The 6,254-nt window shown below is 33.9% G+C and overlaps 1 long non-coding RNA gene across 2 annotated transcripts; it reads left to right on the top strand.

Annotated features, from left to right (window-relative positions):
- The first annotated feature begins 460 nt into the window (after window positions 1-460).
- Window positions 461-3,079, top strand: LOC117115810. 2 transcript variants are annotated; one of them, XR_004446616.1, is made up of 5 exons: window positions 461-572; window positions 825-1,535; window positions 1,743-1,865; window positions 2,525-2,916; window positions 3,008-3,079. It is a non-coding gene; the product is annotated as an uncharacterized LOC117115810 (long non-coding RNA). The 2 variants fall into 2 exon arrangements; XR_004446615.1 differs by lacking the exons at window positions 2,525-2,916; window positions 3,008-3,079 and having other exon boundaries at window positions 1,743-2,318.
- Window positions 3,080-6,254: the final 3,175 nt, after the last annotated feature.

Below are 6,254 nucleotides of genomic sequence, written 5' to 3'. Positions count from 1 at the left end.
ACCATATACTATGCTAGACATTCCTATGTACTGTAAATGTATATATGTGTATGCATGTGTGTGTATTTGTATATAGCACATAGTTTAATGTAATTAATCTTTAAGGTTCTCTTTCTTTATTGCATACACTTTCATCTAGTCTTTTGGTTGAATTAAATTAATCAGCTTTTTCAAATACCTATAAGGTGTTTCAATCCAGAGTGTGATTATTTTTTATCATATGTCATATGATGGCTGATTTAAAGCTGCTCTCGTCTTGCATCAGATCAGGGGTGATTTGCCGACAGAGCGCCACCAGTCTGCAAGCTGAAGATGTAGTTTAATCTACATTCCAGTCAATTGATAATGGTAGCTGTTAGCGACCAACTATCATGTAAGTTTCCAAACTCTTTAGTCCATATATAAAAGAACAAATTACAGTATCATACAATTTGACAAGCGGAATTATATCAATTTCTTCCAGAGTCTGCTGGTACGGTATGGATAGGCACTACATATGATGGCATGATGAGGAATGTTAAGACTGCAGAAATGTGTGTTTTTGGAGACTTCATCCATGCACTATGATACAGGTATGTCAATGAATTTGCTGTAATGCTGAATTAGGAGATACACCTCAATGAGAACACAGATTTTGTAAATATTAATTTGTGTTATGCTTTATAATTGAAGAAAAGAACATTCTTATCTTTTCCTTTCTTTTCTACTTTGCTTGTTGGAATGCAAGTTGTTCTCTTGAACATTTTCATATGATCATTACAACTTCAATCTGTAATAAACTATTGACCATCAAGATTTTAAACATGTCATCATTGTCATTTCAGATAAATCGTACCATAGTGATGGAAGGTTGCGCACCAATTTACACAACAGTTATTTTTAATGATTCGTGCAAAGTGGCAACAAAAAGCAGATGGTGCCAAGTAATAGCAGGGAGTGAATAACTTTTCGTCGGCTAACGGTCGGTCGGCCGTCTAACCGATCCAGTGTATGACTACGTAAAGAACTACAATTCCCCAGACTAAAGAAGCTCGACACCATTCAGTCACAGAACTACAAAGAATACAACATACGCATATTGACGCCAAAATAATGTAGAAATCAGTGATGGCACCAGGGGCGCTTTGCACATACCTAGACCCCCATTGTTCGACACTTAAACAAGGTCTAATAAGTAGTTAGACGATTACGGAACTTAGCCTACAAAAAGCAGCCGCATAATGGAAGATTTCTGTTGCGCACGTGCTATGAACGACTTGCAGCTACGCAAGACTTGTCTCTGTTTTTTGTGCCTATTTGTTTGTATTTGTTTGTTTGTACATGCAATAAGTGTTTTATAGCCACTATTTACTGTTATTAATCTAAAAAATTCTCTATTTCTTTATTGCATACAATTGGACAGAGTAAATCCAGTTATCTGAATGGACGGTTTCCTGGTGTGTACGAATAGACACTACATGTGATTACATGATGTGGAAGAATAATGATATTCTGCGTTGCGATGTCAGTTGTGCGCTATAATTGATCTTTAACAGGTATGTTAAATAAATTTGTGGTTGATATAGTTATTAAGGAAAGTTTTATTTTAAGTGTATAATAATAATAATTTTCACATAATTATTTTATGATCACATGAATTATATATTAGTCATCTACCCAAAATAAACTGAAAGTGCGCTATACAAGTGCACACCAATTAAACCATAAAGATTTTAAAATATAACTTTGTATCGTCATTTCAGATAAATTATACCATGAAGAAAATTTCTCAAGTTGCTCAACAATCATTGTTAACGGTGTGCTCAATAAGTAGATGGTGCTGCCTTGTCATCTTTCACAGAGCAGATACAAACTACCAAACTACAGTAAATAGACTCCATTTAGCGAGTTCACAGGATATTCCAAGAATGGTTGTGCACATACTGCGCGCTGCTTGCCTATATCTTATGTGTGTATTTGTTTGTGTATTTATATATGTATAAGTTAGTGTAATTGTATTCATGTGTGTTTTTTTTAATCTTAAAATTTAATGCCATCAATCTTTTTCCTTACTCTATACAATTTGACCAAGTAAATTCAGTTATTGGAATAGATGAGTGGAATGACCAACTTCTCCATAAGTTCCGGTACCGTGTGGATAGATGGACATTACATGTGATGATATGATGTGGAATGTTTAGACTGAACTAGATATGCTGCGTTGGTAGCGACATCAGCTGTATAAACAGTTTCAAAATTTAATTTAATTTATATAAAATAAATTTGCAGTTGAATAATAAAAGTAACCTAATTTGAGATACATTTCCAATAAAATAATCATTATGGAAGAAAACAGTTTAAATCTTACAGAGTATATCTCAGTAATAATCATTTTCATCATTTTAAGTATATTCCAAGAAGTTGTGCACATGCTGCGTGTATTTGTATAAGTTAATTTGTATTTATATACGTATGTTTTTTAATTTATGTAATCTTAAAATTTAATGCTATTTAACATTTTCTTTCTTTACTCCATACAATTCAGTAATTTTCAGTTATTGGAATAGACATGTGGAATGACCAAATTCTTTATGATTTGCGGTACGGTATGGATAGACATTACATGTGATGCCATCAATCAACAGATGCACTGATGTTTAAATAACATAGAACGAACAATTTTCCAAATAAAGAAAGGGCACCCATGATTCGACGTCGGTATGGATAGACATTACATGTGATGACATCAATCAACAGATGCACTGATGTTTAAATAACATAGAACGAACAATTTTCCAAATAAAGAAAGGGCACCCATGATTCGACGTCATGATTGGGTCATCTTCAGGAATGACATGTGGAATGTTTAGACTGGACTAAATATGCTGCATTGATAATGACATCTGTTGTACGCTACGGCAGTTTTGAAACTTAACGGTATGTAAATATATTTGCAGTATGAGATTGATAAACTACTGTAGCTGAATTTCATATTTTATGAAAAGGAATTTTCTGTATTTATTTGCAGACTGAAAATCCATGACTCAATTGTTGCTGATGTGAGGCGGACTCCTGGAGATGGACCGTGAAGTGGGCCATGTAATTTAATAAAGATTTGCCGACAAGCTGTATTCATATAGAAAGCTACCTGGTACGATTGGAAATGAGGATGTTTTTACCGTGCATTTTTACCAAAGTAAATGATATTCTGTCTGAATGTGATGTCAAAACTCGGTGACTCGGCACAAAACATCTATTGCATGTAGCAGAAACTGGCCTATTAATACTGGAATTGCAGGTATGAATTTTAAATTAGAGAAATTTGAAATACACTTGCTGAAGTTCTTCCACTTGGAAATAATACAAATTAAAATGCGAGCGAGACCATTCACTAATATCAGCTAGTAAATTGTTCTATTTTGAATGGAATGAAGGATTAATTTCTAATGCTTTCAATTCGTGTGAATAAATTTGCCTAGTGGAAAACAGACTTTACATCATAAGATAACATGCGTTCAGATGTATACACTATTGGAAATTTGCTTTCTATTAGCTTGTACAAAAAACAGATGTGAAATACTGTACTGTACATTGCATTTAAGATTTCAAATTTAAGTGAAAGATACACCAAAGCTCCCCAAAATACCTGGAATATGCTAAAAAATATATACAATATTTGAATTGCTTAATATTTTTAGCTTTCTGTTCTTTTAATGTGAACTGTCTATTAGGCATTTCATGTGCTATTCAAAGATTCCAGTTTTTATAAATTTTTTTATTCTTTGCATTAAGTCGTCATGTCATGTCATTAACAACATAATTGTTTTTTCTGCAGTAAACTTCATCGAAAACATTGACTGATAGGAGTAGATGGTAATCGCTCTGGAACGATTGATTGATTGAACGATGGAACGATTGATTGATTGGTGTTAATATATTACTCATCAATACTGGTGGAAACAAATCTACAAAGCCTACACACATCAATACTGGTGGAGGCAGCTACAAATCTTAAGGAACTAACGCAATCTCTCGACCGATAAGAAATATTCAATGAGAGACTACATTTGCATGCTTGGGATGTTAGCATGTTTTGACAATAAACATCTAAAACTAAAATCATTTCACAGCCATTCCACAGTGCAAAAAATTGTGTAGAAGTTTTCTTCTGCCACCTACACCAAACCTGGAGGGCCAGGGACTGACCTCTACCCACTACCTGTTTGACATGGTTGAACATACCACTCCGCCAACATATCTTCCAGGGTTACCGAGGTACTGAAGCTCATCTCTATTAACAAGGTAATAATAGAATATATACAGTAGTTCATTAAAATAAATAAAGGTAATAATATAATAACAATGATTAATAATTAAATTGAATAGGTACATCTTGAACACAGATCCATGTTTGTTTGTTTGTTAGTTGTTTGTTTGTTAGTACATTCACTTTTGTATATCTGGTTGTTCATTAACTAATCCTTCTAACCTTTAACATAATCCATCCTCTCTCATATTGAAATTAATAGCACAGTTAATAGCTCTCTTCTCCCTCCACTGCTTATAGCCAGGTTTTAAGATAGTCAGGTTGTAACTAAGGTACTGTAGTTAAGATAGATAAGAGTTGTAACTAAGGTACTGTAGTTAAGATAGATAAGATAGAGCTAGGTAAATTGATAAATTGATTTCATAGATGAGAAAAGGATGGATATTTTAACTTCATTTCATGTTTCAATCGATCTGCGTTCATTTTGTTGTCCCTGTACAAAATATATCTATAATTTGGCCATGCTTTGGTTATTGTAACCATGGGAACACTGAATAAAATTCAATAAAATATAAAATAAAATAAAATATGCAATGAACCTCGTAGTTGGGATACTTTGAACATTCTGGGCCGTTGCACTGTTGAAGGGTTGTGAAGTGATTTAGTTTTAGGTATGGGCATTTCATGTTAATACAATTATTTGAACTTGTAACTATAATAATATGAATACGAAAGTTTCCAATCAAATTATAATACTTATACTTATCAAAAAATCATTTTTAATAATTAACAATGTTTTTGTATTGCATGCAATGTGTATTTATGCATTTCTCACAAATAATAGGCATGAAGATTTATGGGGCAGTGTTGATACATGACCGCTTTAAATGTTCTGTATTTATCGCACTGTCGTGGGTTTTCCCCGAGTACTTCGGTTTCCTCCCACACTAAAAGGTCATGAATGTATTAAAAATAATAAATATTAAATGAACCACATGTTGTATTGTGTTTGATTGAAACCTTACTTGTTTGTTAAGTGAATTGGATTAAAAAAAAGTGATAAGCGAGAGAATTGTTCGCCTTTGGACCAAGTCAGGTAGTTGGAGTATATAAGCGGCTCTCACACCGCCCACTAATCCTGGATCCGAATATGATTGTGGCTGGAGCAAGAAGAAAAGGCACCTAGATGGTCGAAAATGGCACTCCCACAACCCCAATGACCTTCCCGGGCCGGGTGTTGTAGTGCCCCTCCCGCCACTACCTTCCTTGTTTATATTGTATACATCGGACTCTGTCACGATTCATGCCCATTTATTAAATTTGCAGATGATTGATCATTAATTGGTCTAATTAACCGGGGTAATAAGTCTCACTACCATTCTGAAATTAAATAATTTACTTTTAACAATTTCTTAGAACTGCAGGCCTGTATCCAGGGGTGGGGGTTTATTATAGTCCGGGAGAAAACCACCTCCCAAATAAGTCCAACTAATGCACTGCAGAACATATCTGCTTTCATAGCATTATTTAGACCCATAGTACAAAAATCCCAGTGGTTTCACCGACCCCACAGGGGCTTCGATTGTGGACCTCATGCCCAGAAAACCCCCTTGGAAGAACCTAGCTACGGGCCTGAACTGAATGTAAAAAAAACAGTAATACAGGAAAACAGTAATACAGGGGGTGCCATATCTGTTGATCATATCGTTAAGAAATTAATTGTATCTAATTTTATTGAATGGAGTGGAAGACTCGGGTCATCCTGCACACACAAATCAGATTCTTCAACGAAAGGAAACACAATAAAAGAAGGTAAAAAAACCCCATATCAATAATAATAAAGAATAATAATTTTTGAAATATTTTTTAATAAAAATAAAAATATAAAAAAATAATATACTATACAAAACAGCAAAATCGGATTTAAGAAGAAAAAAGTACACAAGACTGGATGAAAGATAACTTGGTGGATTTGAAAGAAGAGAAAGAACAGTGGAAGAGAGAGTAA

The sequence above is a fragment of the Anneissia japonica genome, unplaced genomic scaffold (assembly GCF_011630105.1).
Source record: "Anneissia japonica isolate Jap-2015-1 unplaced genomic scaffold, ASM1163010v1 scaffold287611_len363355_cov233, whole genome shotgun sequence".
NCBI classification, from domain to species: domain Eukaryota; kingdom Metazoa; phylum Echinodermata; class Crinoidea; order Comatulida; family Comatulidae; genus Anneissia; species Anneissia japonica.
The sequence above is the reverse complement of the archived record's forward strand: the minus strand, read 5'-3'. Positions and strand labels throughout refer to the sequence as shown.